General features: G+C 38.9%; 1 long non-coding RNA gene across 1 annotated transcript; it reads left to right on the forward strand.

Moving 5' to 3' along the window:
• Positions 1-9382: 9382 nt before the first annotated feature.
• On the forward strand, positions 9383-16351 carry LOC103351842 (uncharacterized). The gene is made up of 2 exons (XR_519506.3): positions 9383-9556; positions 15517-16351. It is a non-coding gene; the product is annotated as an uncharacterized lncRNA (long non-coding RNA).
• Positions 16352-16600: the final 249 nt, after the last annotated feature.

A 16600-nucleotide genomic window follows, 5' to 3' on the forward strand; every position in this document is an offset into this window, starting at 1 on the left:
ATGGAACAAGAACAGACTATTAGAAACAATTGAGGACCTTGTAAATGCAAATGGACATAGCAAAGTAGTAAAATAACGAGCTGAAAGTTTAAATGGAGGATGTATTCCAAAATGCAATGGAAAATAACAAGAAGACTATTGAGAGGGCATTTGGCTCACTGATTAAGAAGCTCCCATGCCACACTGAATCCCAATTCTGTCTCCTAACTCCAGTTAATAATGTAGATCTTAGGAAGTAGTGGTAATGGCTCAAGTAATTGGATTCCTGACACCCATATGGGAAATTTGGATTCTGTTCGCATCTCCGGGCTGGGGCCCTGATCCAGTCTCAGTGGTAGCGTGCATTAGAGTGAATCTGTGGTTAAGAACTCCCCCTGTCTGTCAAATGTATAAAATAAAATATGAATGAAAAGACAATAAAAAGAAATGGAGCATATGAAACAAAAGTTACTAGAATAAATCCAAATGTTCAAATCTCTAATAGGAGTTCCAACTAGAATGAAAAGAAAGGATAGCGTGAGACTTTATTATACCTTTGCCATCATTCTCAAGTCAGGAAGACAAATATAAACAAATGTATTCCGGTAACAAGGTAATGACACGCTAAAAGAAGTAGAATGGATATGCTCAGTAGGATAAATTTCAGTAACTGATAGATAGTTCAGTTTTCCACAGATATAAATTCAAGAAATAGGTATGCAAAATCGTATGGCTATAGATGATTATAATTACAAATTGGTAGAATATTTAGGTTTTTCATGGATAGACATAATCATGTTATCTGCAAATATGGATATTTTGACTTTTTCATTTCCAATATAGTGTTATTTGTTTCATTCTCTTTCTTAATTACTCTTGCAAATACTTTTAATACCAAATTGAGAAACAGTGGTGATAGTGGACATCCTTGATATTATGTCATATTTCAGGGGAAATGCTTTCAACTTTTCACCATTCATTAGGATAGTGGCTATAGGTATGACAGACTTTATAATTAGGAGGCATATTCCTTCCATACCTAACTTGTTTTTTTTAAAGATTTTATTTTATTTATTTGAAAGACAGAATTACAGAGAGAGGTAGAGACAGAGAGAGAGGTCTTCCTTCTGCTGGTTCACTCCCCAGATGGCTGCAATGGCAGGAGCTGCACCAATCTGAAGCCAGGCACCAGGAGCTTCTTCTGGGTATCCCACGCGGGTGTAGGGGCCCAAAGACTTGGGCCATCTTCTACTGCTATTCCAGGCCATAGAAGAGAGCTGGATTGGAAGAGGAGCAGCTGAGACTAGAACCGGCACCCATATGGGATGCTGGCTCTTCAGGCCAGGGCTTTAACCTGCTGTGCCACAGTGCCAGCCCCACATACCTAATTTGTTGAGAGTATTTATCATGAAGGAATACCAATTCTTACCAAGTGCTTCTTCTACATCTATTCAGGTGAATTTGTGATTTTTGTTCTTCATTCTGTGGCTGTGACTTACTATGCTTATTGATTTGTAAATGTCGTGAACCATCTTTGCATTCCTGTAATAAATTCTATTTTGTCATGAACTTGATCATGATCTTTTTGATGTAGTGATCCCAATCTTTTTGGTGATTCAATTTGCTGGCGCTTTGTGTTCATTTTGAGCCTTTTTTAGCTCACAGATACAAGGTTATGATGATGTGTGGTATTTGTCTTTCTATGTCTGATTTATTTCACCTAACCTGATGTTTTCCAGTTCCATCCACTTACTGCAAATAACAGTATCTCCATGGTGTACATGTACCACATTTCATTTATCCATTCATCTGATGATGGACACTTTGCTTTATTCCATATCTTGACTATTGTGAATAGTACTGCAATAAACTTGATGGAATAGGTTATTTCTTGATAAAATTATGTTATGTCTTTTGGATATATGCCTACAGTGGTATTGCTGGATCATATTACAGTTACATTTCTAGTTTTTAAAGAAGTCTCTAAGTGTTTCTCACAGTGCTTATGCCAATTTACATTCCTAACAGTAGTGTATAGGAGTTCCCCTTTCTTCATATATTTTTCCAACATTTATTATATTCTCTCTGATTTTTAGATTTCTTTTTAAAATCTGTGCAATGACCCATTGGTCATTCAGTACCATGTTCTTCAATTTCCACATATTTGTAAAGTTTCTATTGTTCTTCTAGTTTATTTCTAGTTTTACTCCTTTATGATCATACTTAGCATGATTTTAGGTTTTTCATTTTACTGAGATTTGATTTGTGGCCTAATTTTTGTTCTCTCCTAGAAAATGCTCCATGTACTGGTGAGAAGGATGTGTGTTCTGTAGCTGTTGGGTGAGACTTTCTGTTTATATTGTAAAAGCCATTTGCTGTGTAGTATGGTTGAAATCTGATGCATCTTTGTTGATTTTCCATCTGGATGATCTGTTCATTCCCAACAGTGAGGTATAGAAGTCACACACTGTTGTTGGAGTCTGTCTCTCTCTTTAGGTCTAATAATGTTTGCTTTATATATCTGGGTTGCCTTGTGTTGGATACATATATGTTTATGTTTATGCTAGTTATATCTTCTTACTGAATCAATCTTCTCATCATTATATAATGCCCATTTTTCTTTCTACAATTTTTTATTTAAAGCCTATTTTATCTGATGAGTAGACTCCAGTGTTTTTTTTTTTTTTACTTTATTCCCATTTGCATGGCATGTCTTATTCCAATCCTTTACTTTCAGACTATGTATTTCTTATACCTGTGGGTATAGTTGGGTCCTGATTTTTATTCACTAAGCCAATGTATATCTTTTGAATGGGGAATATAATCTATGTACATTCAAGATTAATATTTATAGATAAGAACAGACTCAGTCATTTTTTTGATTGGTTACTGAATGTATCTGCTCTGTTAGTGAATGTTGTACTCTTGTGTGTTTTTATGGTGATTACTTTTAATGTAATATACCTTTCACAATTTCCTATAATGCTGGTTGGTGGTAATGGCTTCTCTCATTTTTTTCACTTGTGAAATACTTTATTTCTCTTTCACTTCTAAAGGATAAATTTGTAGGAAATAATGCTGTTGGTTACAATTCTTTTTCTTTCAAAACTTTTAATATATCATACCATTCTCTTCTGGTCTATAGGATTTGTGCTGATAAATCTGCTATTAGTTTAATGGGTTTTTCTTTTTATGCAACTTGATTTTTTTTCTTTTACTGTATTTAGGGTTAACTCCATTTCCTTAGTGTTTTTTTTTTTTTCAATTTGACTATAGTATGCCTTGGAAAATATCTTTTTTGGGTGAGTCTGGTTAGGGAGTCCTTGGAGATCCCTATATCTGGATGTCCATATCTCCTGAGAGACTTGGAAATTTTTCAACTATTGTTTCGTTCAGTAAGCTATGAGTGCCTTTTTCCTTTTCTTCAGGTATCTCTACAATATGAATATTTGTTTGCTTATTGGTATCCCATGTGTTGTGTAGGTTTTCTTTATTCTTTCTCTTTATTTTTGTGGGCCTGGATTATTTTGAAGTCTTGTTTTCCAGATCAGATTTTTTTTATTCTGCTTTGTTTATTCTGTTGTTGAAGTTCTCAGTTGTATTTTTTATTGCATTGATTTACTATTTCAGCTCAAACATTTCTGATCTTTCTTTCTTTCTTTCTTTCTTTGACAAGCAGAGTGGACAGTGAGAGAGAGAGAAACAGAGAGAAAGATCTTCCTTGTCTGTTGGTTCACAGCCCAATGGCCGCTGTGGCCAGCGCATTGTGCTGATCCAAAGCCAGGAGCCAGGTGCTTCTCCTGGTCTCCCATGCGGGTGTAGGGCCCAAGGCCTTGGGACATCCTCCACTGCACTCCTGGGCCACAGCAGAGAGCTGGACTGGAAGAGGAGCAACCGGGACAGGATCTGGTGCCCCGACCGGGACTAGAACCCGGTGTGCCGGCGCCGCAGGTGGAGGATTAGCCTATTGAGCCGTGGTGCCGGCTACATTTCTGATTTTTTAAACAATTTCTATCTTGAATTTCTCATTCCTATCGTGTATTGTTTTCCTCATTTCTTTAAGCTTTCTGCATATATTCTCTTGCATCTCATCGAATGCCTTTAGGATCATTATTTTAAATATTCAGGTATTTTGTGGCTGTCTTTCAAATCTGTATTTGTTCCTGTAGAACCATAGCATTCTTTTGGAGGTGATAAGGTTCCTTGCTTTTTCATGTTTTCTGTGTCTTTACATTGACATATGTACATATGTTGCAACAGTTCCTTCTTCTTTACCAAGTGAATTTCAATGAAAAAGATTTTTTCTTTTGAGGAATTGTGGGGTATCACTTGGGTTGTTGCTTTGGTTCTAGGTGAGTGCAGACAGAATTTTTCTGCCTGTGTGGTTTCTTCATGTGTATTTAATGTTGGCAACATCTAAGAATGTCACAGTTATCTAGGTTTCAGAAGGCCGGAGAGGTAGTAGTTTGCCTTTGAATTAGATGTAGTTTTCCCAAAGTGTGCATTTGCAGTTTCCAGAGAGTTGAGTGTCAGTCATACTAGGGTTATTGATGGTATTAGCCACAATCTGGGTCCTAAGGGACACAGAAGGCTCTGTACTAGGCAAACCTGAGAGATTCAGAATTTTGTGCACCAATAGCTGTAGCTATGAGACTGTGTGATTTGAATGGAATGAGACTTTCTCCATTTCCTGTTGCATGGGCCTATCTGATGTTGCAGCTTATAGCATCAAAATCCTTAGTCCCAGCACTGGGGGATATGAAAAGGACTTTGTCCCAGTCCTATGAGCTGAATACAGATTATTCTAGGGATTATGCTCTGGAAGGTGAAGCTATGAAGTGGATTAATGCAGGTAGGTTCTTCCTACCCACAGAGTAGGGTTCACTGGCTCTTATATAATGCTAACATTCACATTCCTGGAGCTACAGGATGAGGGTGGTTCTTCTTTTTCATTTTTTATTTTAATTTAAATTAATTTTAACAGATTCATTATGATTTGTAGATACAAATATAAGAACATAGTGCCATTCCCTTCCTCCCAACCTCCCACCTTGCTTCCTTGTACTTTTTGTGTTTTTTTTTAAGATTTATTTTATTTGAAAGGCATAATTATATATACAGGTGGAGAGACAGAGAGATCTTCCATCCACTGGTTCACTCCCCAAATAACCACAATTTCCAGAGCTGGGATGATCCAAACCCAGGAACCTAGAGCCTCTTCTGGATCTCCCATGTGGGTATAAGGGCCCAAGCACTTGAGCCATCATCCTCTGTTTTCCCAGGCACATTAGCAGGGAACTTGATTGAAAGTGGAGCTGGGACTCGAACTGATGCCCATGTGCAGTGCTGGAATCACAGGAGACAGTCTAACATGATACACCACAATGCTGGCCCCTACATTTCTTCCTTTTTTTTAGTTTTTGAGAGAACAGATTTTTTTTTTAAACTTTTATTTAATGCATATAATTTTCCAAAGTACGACTTATGGATTACAATGGCTTCCCCCCCATAACGTCCCTCCCACCCACAACCCTCCCCTTTCCCACTCCCTCTCCCCTTCCATTCACATCAAGATTCATTTTCGATTATCTTAATATACAGAAGATCAGCTTAGTATACATTAAGTATGGATTTCAACAGTTTGCTCCCATACAGAAACATAAAGTGAAAAATAATAGATGATTTTTTTTAAATGATGATGAAATCAGAGCAGACCTATTGTCATGTTTAATCCCAGTGAGAGTCAAGTTGGGAATTGATAATTTCTTTTTTTTTTTTTTTTTTTTTTTTACAGAGGATCAGTTTAGTATGCATTAAGTAAGGATTTCAACAGTTTGCACCCCCATAGAAATACAAAGTGAAATATATTGTTTGAGTACTCATTATAGCATTAAATCTCAATGTACAGCACATTAAGGATAGAGATCCTACATGAGGAGTAAGTGCACAGTGACTCCTGTTGTTGACTTTACCAATTGACACTCCTGTCTATGGCATCAGTAATCTCCCTATGCTCCAGTCATGAGTTTCCAAGGCTATGGAAGCCTTTTGAGTTCACCGACTCTGATCATATTTAGACAAAGTCATAGTCAAAGTGGAAGTTCTCTCCTCCCTTCAGAGAAAGGTACCTCCTTCTTTGATGCCCTGTTCTTTCCACTGGGATCTCACTCGCAGAGATCTTTTGCCAGAGTGTCTTTGCTTTCCATGCCTGAAATACTCTCATGAGCTTTTCAGCCAGCTCCGAATGCCTTTAGGGCTGATTCTGAGGCCAGAGTGCTATTTAGGACATCTGCCATTCTATGAGTCTGCTGAGTATCTCACTTCCCATGTTGGATCACTCTCCCTTTTATTTACTCCATCAGTTAGCGTTAGCAGGTACTAGACTTGTCTATGTGCTCCCTTTGACTCCCAGTCCCTTCATCATGACCAACTGTGAACTGAAATTGATCACCTGGAACAGTGAGATGGCATTGGTACATGCCACCTCGATGGGATTGAATTGGAATCCCCTGGTATGCTTCCAACTCCACCACTTGGGGCAAGTCAGCCTGAGCATGTCCCAAATTATACATCTCTTCCCTCTCCCATTCCCACCACCATGTTCAACAGGGATCACATTTCAGTTAATTTTCAACACTTAAGAATAACTGTGCATCAATTACAGATCTAAACCAGTCATATTAAGTAGAACAGATAAAAAAAACTACTAAGAGGGATAATGTATTAAGTTGTTCATTAACAGGGCTATGCTGATCAAGCCACCATTTCCCATAGTGTCCACCTCACTCCAACAGGTTTCCCTCTTGGTGTTCAGTCAGTCGTCACCGATCAGGGAGAACATATGGTATTTGTCCCTTTGGGACTGGCTTATTTCACTCAGCATGATGTGTTCCAGATTCCTCCATTTTGTTGCAAATGACTGGATTTCGTTGTTTCTTACTGCGGTATAGTATTCTAAAGAGTACATATCCCATAATTTCTTTATCCAGTCTATCGTTGATGGGCATTTAAGTTGGTTCCAGGTCTTAGCTATTGTGAATTGAGCTGCAATAAACATTAGGGTGCAGACCTCTTTTTTATTTGCCAATTTAAATTCCTTTGGGTAAATTCCAAGGAGTGGGATGGCTGGGTCGAACGGTAGGGTTATCTTCAGGTTTCTGAGGAATCTCCAGACTGACTTCCATAGTGGCTTGAGCAGTTTGCATTCCCACCAACAGTGGGTTAGTGTCCCTTTTTCCCCACATCCTCGCCAGCATCTGTTGTTGGTAGATTTCTGCATGTGAGCCATTCTAACCGGGGTGAGGTGAAACCTCATTGTGGTTTTGATTTGCATTTCCCTGATTGCTAATGACCTTGAACATTTTTTCATGTGCCTGTTGGCCATTTGGATTTCCTCTTTTGAAAAATGTCTATTGAGGTCCTTGACCCATCTCTTACATTATAATGAAAAGGCCCAAGACTTCACTGAATAAGTTTAACAAGTAAAAAGCAAAAAAGACACTAGTTTTAATGGGATTATAGACAATGTCTATAAGCAGAAATTGAATGGAAAAATGACCATACGCAGTTTTCATCAGTTAGTCATTCATAATTTCTATTAATGAAATATAACCAATGAAAATGTAACATCTCAATACTTATTGTGTGGTTACATGATATTAATTAAGTTCATTTAGACTTTAAGCAATTTCCTCTCAACAGTTTATGCACAGGAATAATTTTACTCATGTTGCAATGTAAATAATTATACATTTTTGGGTACTTTATTATTTACCACAGATTAGGGAAACCATATAATACTTCTGTTTTGGGGACTGACTTGTTTCACTAAGTATAATGGCTACCAGTTGCATCCATTTTGTTGTGAAAGACAGGATTTCTTTCTTTCTTATGGCTGAGGAATACTGCATAGTGTGTGTGTATATATATATGTATGTATATACATATACATATATAGCATTTTTAGCCATATCTTAGCTATTATGAATTGAGCTGCAATAAACATGGGGTACATATAGTCCTTTCATATGCTGATTTCATCTCTTTTGGGTAAATACCTTGGAGTGGGATGGCTGGTTCATATGGTAGATCTATTTTCAACTTTCTGAGGCATCTTTATACAGTCTTTCACAATGACCATACTAGTCTACTCCCACCAAGTGTGGATTAGAGAATCTTTTCCCTCATATCCTCTCCAGTGTTTATTGTTTTATGGTTTGTATTTGCATTTCCCTGATGGCTAATGATCCTGAGCATTTTTTCATGTGTCTGTTGGCCATTTGAATTTCATCCACTGAAAAATGCCATGTTCATGTCTTTTGCCCATTTCTTACTGTACTGTTAGTTTTTTTGTTGTTGAATATCTTGAGTTCTTTATAGTTTCTGGATATTCATCCTTTAACAATTGCATAGTTTACAAATATTTTCTCCCATTCTATTGGTTGCCTCTTCACTTTCTTGAGTGTTTCCTTTTAGTATAGATGCTTTTTAGCTTGATGTAATCTCATTTGTCTATTTTTTAGATTTCCTGTGCTTCTGGAGTCTTTTCCAAGAAGACTTTGCCTATGCCAACATCTTGCAGAGTTTCCTCAATGTTCTCCTCTTAGTAATTTGATGGTATCAGGTCCTGGATTTGAATCCTTGATTTATTTTTAGTTGATTTTTGTATAAAGTGTAAGGTAGGGATCTGGTTTCATATTTTCCCACATGGAGATCCAATTTTCCCAGCACAATCTGTGGAAGAGCATGCATTTTCCCAGGGACTGATTCAAGCTTCTTTGTTAAAATTCTTAGGTTTTAGTTGCATGGATTTATTTCCAAAGTTTCTATTCAGTTCCATTGGGCTGCATATCTATTTTCGTGCCAGTATCAGGATGCTTTGATTATAACTTCCCTGTATTATATCTTGAAATCTGATGTTGTGATGCCTCTGGCTGTTTTTGCTGTTTAAGATTGCTTTAGCTATTCTGGGTCTCCTGTGTTTCCATATGAATTTTAGCATCATGTTTTCTACATCTGAGAAGAAATGTTGTTGGTATTTTGATTGGGTTCGTGTTGAATTTGTGGGGCTCCATGGGATGCGCAGCCATGGAGCCCCCACGTCAAGGTCGGTCTGATAACTGTTGCTGTGTCTTTATCACAAGGCGGATGTTGCTAGTTTCGGTTAGGGCAATGCTTTCCCACGGTCGGGACTTTCCAGAGGCACTGAGCCTGTCTCATAAACAACAAGACGGCGCTGAGGACTATGCGGTGAGCCTGCCTGCTGCGTGACACCTCATCTGATTGGCCCGAGGACGTGTGCACACTGTGTGAACAGACAGCGGATTGGAGCATTCCGTGCATGGACTTGAGCCCACTTGCAATTGGCCGGATTTTGTATATAAGCTGTGTGCTGAGGAAGGAGGGGTCTTTTTCTGTCCACTCTCCTCCCTTCATTCTTTCTCTGTCGCTGTTATTTTCTTATTAAAAGTCTACTGAAGACCGATAAGCTGCGAGCAGTGTCATTCCTTTGCGGGCAAGGGAGCAACAAGTGGTTCCGTGACTCAGATTCGGACCACTTTGCTACACGCAGGAATAGGTAAGGAACAAAAGGTAAGCGTGCGTGTGCACGGAAATCAGCTGGGAAAAGAATAGAAACCACGGTTCCGTCGAAGAAAGACGGGGAAATTAAGCGCCAGAAAAAAGGGTAAAGGAATCCCTTAAAAGGTGGGAGTACAAAGTGTTCAGGAACACCAGGAAATAGGTGGAAATTTCCTTTTTACCTCCAAATGGGCAATACTCCGTCCACCACTAGGTTGCGCATGCTGTGGAGCTGCTTGTTAAAAGCTGCGGGGACGCCCTTTAAGGCGGCTACAGTATGTGCATTCACTAGTGCCATTGCCAAGACTTCACCATGGTTTGTGGAAGGTGGCCAATTAGATGAGCAACAGTGGTGGAGAGTAGGGAGACAGTTGAGAGCAGCCGGAAAGCCGGTAGAAATGCTTAGATTATGGCAACTCATTAAACAGACACTTCAGGACCCCACTGAGAGCATAGGGCTTTTACTTGATGAAGGATGTGAGCTCCTAGAAAAGGTTCAGGAGGAGTCTTGGCATCATAGTCAGTCTAGTGACTGTGGTAGTCAGTGGGACAGGAAACAGATGGACAGAGGCCCCTGTAGGGATGACCCACTGGATGAGAAAGAAAAAAATCCAGTGAAGGACCATCCCCCATCGAGTGTGCCCCTGCGCTCGAGGGAGCCATCTCATTTATATCCCAGTTTGACTAGGCTAGCAAATTTGTCCTTAGAGGATGAACTGCCGCTGCAGTATCGTCCATTGACTCTTCCTAAATTGGCCCCTATAACAAAAAAGGCTATAAAGACTCCATTACAGACGCAGGGAATAGGGTTAAAAAAGCTGAGCCATAGAACAGTTCATTAATGCTATAAAAATAGTCAGTCCTTGGTTCGCAAAAGGAGTCGTGAATGAGCAACATTGGGATTTGCTTGGAAAAGATTTAAATGTGCATTTAAAAAAACAAAGCAAGCCGTGACAAAGGCTGTGAAAACTTTGTTGCAGATGTAGAGAATAGGGTTAAAGAAACAAACTGTAGAGCAGTTTATCAGTGCTATTGAAACAATTAGTCCTTGGTTTGCTGAAGAGGGCGTTGTGGATAAGAAACACTGGGAGTAAAAAATATAGATCAGTATACACTGGACAGCCCTCACCTTGCATTTAAATATTTCACTTGAAGTAAATGTTCTCTGTTATAAAGTTAATATTACTATGTGAAATGAGAAATTGTGGTAACAAAGTGTCCGGACTACCCATTCTGTTTTTGTTTTCTGTACTAACTCTACCCCTATTATTGATAGGAATGCTTGAGCAAATTATGCTTGGTTTGCTTTACAAAAAAAAAACCAAAAAAACAAGTAAGTCAAAATATGCCGCAAGTAGTTAAGATTCCACAAACCTGCAGAAATGTAATAATTACAGATAATAAGAGGCTAGTTCCCTCAGATATGTTTCAATTTATCCTTAAAACATATTAAATATTATTGTGTTTAATTACTAAATGTAAACTTGTATAAAAAATTTGTATTGTATTCTTATGATGTGTTAATTATGCCTATACCTTGGTGCAACTCTAGGACCAAATGTAAGGACAGATTTTTGGGATGGAGAGGCTTGTGTCTTTGTTTGGCTCTGATAAACAAGTAACTTGTCTGCCGCATGACCTTCTCCTGCTCCTTGGGAGCCTGGCCAGCTCCCGGGGAGGGGGATAAAGGAATGTTTTCTGATAAACAGGTGGGCATGCTTCGTGTCTTGGCTCTCTGGCCAAGATCTGGGACGGGACGCACTGCTTGCCTAACATTTTGGCAATGAGCCACCCTTGTCCTTGGGGGCTTTAAGGGGGAGCCAGAGCAAGCCTCTGCTGCTGCTGTTTCATCCCGGGGAAACACGCAGTCAAGCTGAACGTTAAACGTGCTCGTGATGATTACTAATGATGTTTAATTCTCAGTATGGATCCTTTTCTGGTGCTGTGTGAAGATTGCCTAGTAATGCCCATAGTACTGTAAATTCTACAAAACATAAGTACAATGCAGATATGGATCGATTGGCTATTGTGGCTGAGGTGTTCTGTAACAGTCCCTTTAATTAAAAAATTAAAAAAATAAATTAATTTAAAAAACAGAACATTCAGGACCTGCCACTCTGATTGGTATGTCATTACAAAAATCAACAAAAAGGACTATGCCTGATAAATGAGGGTGCTATCAATATGGGCAGCAGGGACATGTACAAATATTGTCCAAAAGTCAAACATCAAAAAAACCCCTCCTCCTGGGATTTGCCCCTGGTGCTAAAGGGAAAGACATTGGGCCAATAAATGTCACTCCAAAACTGATAAAAAGATAATTCATTAAATAAACAAAGTTCAAAAAACTAAAAGCAGGGCTGGCCCCAGGCCCCATCCCAACAAATTTTGGGGGCCATGACATTTGTTCCTCAACAGAACACCCTAAATCTGTCAATTTCCTCCATGGAATCACAGAAGGTAGTGCAGGACTGGACCTCAGTGCCACCTCCTATACAGTATTGACCCCTGAGATGGGCCCACAAGGCCTCCCTACTGGGATTTTTGGTCCTTTGCCAACTGGGTTTTTTGGTCTCCTACTGGGCAGAAATAGTATAACTATGAAAGGGTTACGGGTTTTTCCTCGAGTTATAAACACTGACTTTACTGGTGAGATAAAAATTATGACTCAAGCCAATAATGTAACTTTAACTCCAGGACAATGCATTGCTGACTTAATTTTGTTCTCCTTCTCTTCAATTGGCAGGTCTTTTTTAAATTAAAAAAATAATAATGGTTTTGGATCTTCTGATGCTTATTGGATACAACCCATAACTAAGGACCGACCCAAATTTTTCTTAAAATTAAATAAAAAGTTATTCAGTGTTCTTTTAGATACTGGAGCTGATGTCTCTTATTTCAGCAGCAAGCTGGCCCACAAATTGGAAAAATAAAATTACCATAACTCAATTGCAAGGTATTGGTAGGAGTCACAGATTAACACAAAGTTCCATATTGCTGCAATGGGAGGATAAAACAGGTAATGCTGGAGCCTGTCGCCCCTATATTTTGGCTGCATTACTTGTTAATCTCTGGAAACGTGATATTCTAACTCAAATGGGGGCTTTAATGCGTAGTCCAAATAAGATTGTTACCATTAACATACTTCAACAAGGTCATTTGCCAGATAAGGGTTTAGACAAACAACAACAAAGCATCACATCTCCAGTTACTTTAACTGTCAATCATGACCAGAGAGGCTTGGGTTTCCCTTGATGGCTACTGGTCAGCCTGTGCCCCATGCAAAAAATAAATTAAAATAAAATAAAAATCAAATAATCCCGTGTAGGTGGATCAGTGGCCTTTACTGCAGGAAAAGATAAATGCTGCACAGATATTGGTGGAAGAACAATTAACAGCAGGACATATAGTTCCTTCTAATTCTCCTTGGAATAGTCCTATTTTTGTTATCAGAAAGAAATCTGGGAGATAGCGATTGCTTCAAGGCCTTAGGGCTGTTAATGCTACTGTGGAAATTATGGGGGCTTTACAACCAGGTTTACCATTGCCTACTGCAATTCCAAAGGACTCTTATATTGCAACTATAGATTTAAAAGATTATTTTTATACTATATCTTTACATCCAGAAGATTGTCCCCGATTTGCTTTCAGTGTTCCATCAGTAAATTTTAAAGAACCTATGCAAAGATGCCAATGGAGGATCTTACCTCAAAAAAATGGCTAATAGCCCTACTTTGTGCCAACAATTCATTGATGCTGCTCTTCAAAAAATTTACAAAAAATATAACAATTTATATATTATACACTATATGGATTATATTTTGATAGCTGGACCCGAGGAACTTTTGGTGATGCAATGTCTGACAGTAATAAGAGAGCAATTATCTGCTTTTGGTCTTATCATAGCCCCTGAAAAAATACAACTTCAATATCCTTATCAATATCTAGGCTTCCAATTGTACCCATGAAAAATACTTTCACAGAAAGTCACCTTACATTGGATTCTTTACAGACTTTAAATGATTTTCAAAAACTTCTAGGGGATAGGCCGGCGCCGTGGCTCAATAGGCTAATCCTCCACCTTGCGGTGCCGGCACACCGGGTTCTAGTCCCGGTCGGGGCGCCGGATTCTGTCCCGGTTGCCCCTCTTCCAGGCCAGCTCTCTGCTATGGCCAGGGAGTGCAGTGGAGGATGGCCCAGGTGCTTGGGCCCTGCACCCCATGGGAGACCAGGAAAAGCACCTGGCTCCTGGCTCCTGCCATCGGATCAGCGCGGTGCGCCGGCTGCAGTGGCGGCCATTGGAGGGTGAACCAACGGCAAAAAGGAAGACCTTTCTCTCTGTCTCTCTCTCTCACTGTCCACTCTGCCTGTCAAAAATTAAAAAAAAAAAAAAAAAACTTCTAGGGGATATTAATTGGCTTCATCCACATCTCCACCTCATAACAGGAGACCTTAAACCTTTATTTAATATCCTAAAGGGAGATAGTTCCCTGCTTCCCAACGAGTGCTTACTCCCGCAGCATGCCTAGCCTTAAAAAAGGTACAACAAGCCTTATCTCAGAGCTTTGTTTCTTACATTGATTATAATCAACCTTTAATTCTTATTATTTTGATTACAGATTATTTACCCACCACTCTGTTGTGGCAAGAGGCCCCTTTACTTTGGATATATTTACAGGCTACCCTTAAAAAAATGTTGTACCATATTATAATGCAATAGCTGAGATTATAGCTAAAGGGAGACTAGAATGTAAAAAAAAATTGGAATAGAACTGACATGTATATGTCAACCAACCATATACTAACAAACAGCTAATATGGCGCCTGTCTTTCACTGAAGACTGGCCTCTTGCATTAGCTTCTTTTTCAGGACAAGTTCATAATAACTATCCAGCAGATAAAGTGATACAATTTTTATGACATCATTCTTGTGTATTTCCACGAAATACAAGCTTTCAACCCTTAGAGAATGCTGGCTTGATATTTATAGAGGGTTCCAACACTGGTCAAGCTTCTGTAATTTGTGATGGTCACCATACAGTTATTAACACCTCTTTTTCATCTCTACAGCTAGTTGAATTAGGTGCTGTTTCACTTGCATTGCAGTCTACTTTGAATGTAGTGGTTAACATATACACTGATAGCAAATATGTGTTCCTATCAGTGCCTCAATTGAAAACTTGTTCATTCCTTCCTGAATCCTCAACTGCTTCTCCTTTGTTTTCTCACATTTGCACTGTCATTCGACAGCATACCTGCCCTTTCTTTATAGGTCATATTCAAGCACATTCCAATCTTCCTGGACCTTTGGTAGAGGGCAATCGTTTGGCAGATTCTGCTCTATGCATATATTCTATTGATACAGCAATAAAAGATCATGTTTTACATCATTTAAATACTCATACATTACACTTAAAACATAATACTACTAAAGAACAAGCTCGACAAATTGTAAAATTCTGTTCTACTTGCTCCATCCAGTTACCAGTACCTCACTTTTGAATTAATCCTCGTGATTTATTCCCCCAATCAACTATGGCAAATGGATATCACCCACTTCATAAAATTTGGTAAACAAAAATATATACATGTGTCTATTGATACTTGTTTTGGATTTATTTTTACTTCCTTACATACAGGTAAAGCTACAAAACATGTTATTGCTCGTTGCTTACAAGCTTTTGCTTCCCTAGGAACTCCAAAACAGATTAAAATGGATAATGGACCTGCTTATATTTCTGCCTCTTTTAGAAATTTTTGTGTAACTTGTTTCTATCTCATGTTACTGACATTCCTTATAATCCTCAGGGTCAAGACATTATTCAACATACACATAACACTTTAAAACAATATTTTAATAATATAAACAAAAGGGGGAGTTTAGGGTTCTTGCCCATTCTCCTAACAAATGGCTCTCACATGCTTTATTCATTTTAAATTTTTTCACATTGGATAAAGATGGTCATTTTGCAGCGGATCAACAGTGGCAACCACAAACAGCTGGGGTAAGAACAATGGTAAAATGGAAGGATCCTATCACCAATCAACGGAATGGACCTGATCCAGTACTGGTATGGGACATGGGCTCTTAAGGACTGGGTATTTTTATGCAACCAATTTGCTTTTACATTGTTAACCTCTGATGATTTTCGCAACTGCTCATTGGGCCGTGTGGCCCAATGCTAACATCTGTATTTCCAAAGGCACGACAGCGATGCTCATTATCTGAGAACTGTGATGATGATGTCATCGTAATTGGAGACCTGCTTTCAACATGGCTATACAGCTAGTGGGAGTTCCTGGATTGGCTTATGGAAATAATCGTGGACTATGAAGGCTTACATGTTTGGTGACCAAAACAATCGATCTTACTGCTACTGCGCTATCCAATATAGCTGAAGAATTGGATCAAGTTCGTTCAGGAGTACTCTTAAACCGAGCAGCTATCGATTATTTGCTGTTAAAAGATCATATAAGCTGTAAATCTGTTCCAGGGAAATGTTGTTTTAACATTACTAACAATGCCATATATAGAGTCTGTTATTGATAAACTTAAGAGTAAAATGCAACATATGTTTATTACTAACCCACTAACATTTGAGGGGTTTCAATGGATTTGTTGGTTATTAATGCTGGCTGGACCGTTACTGCTTTTCATACTTTATATGGGATGTTTTCCGTGTGTTCTGCAATTTGTGCTATCTTCGCTACAGTCTGTATGGGCTGACATTCATCACTTAAAACTTCGTACCAAACCTCCTTTGTATTAAAAAATAATTAATATTTGGCTGTATGTTTCATCTCTCACCTAATGTTGGGCTAAAATGGTACTCAAAAACACGTAAGACACTCCACATCCTGTACCTACCTAAGACAGGGCTCAAGTTAAAGAATGGGTCGCTATTGGTTGCTTGTTTGTCATGGTACTACTGGGCCTTGCCTTCATTGCCAGATGGATCAGAGCCTTAGCACTCCGTCAGCAGAATACCAACTTAATAATCCAACAGGCTATGCTGGCCACCTTGCGATCTCACCCCAATAA

The sequence above is a fragment of the Oryctolagus cuniculus genome, chromosome X (genome assembly GCF_964237555.1).
Source record: "Oryctolagus cuniculus chromosome X, mOryCun1.1, whole genome shotgun sequence".
Taxonomy (NCBI): Eukaryota; Metazoa; Chordata; class Mammalia; order Lagomorpha; family Leporidae; genus Oryctolagus; species Oryctolagus cuniculus.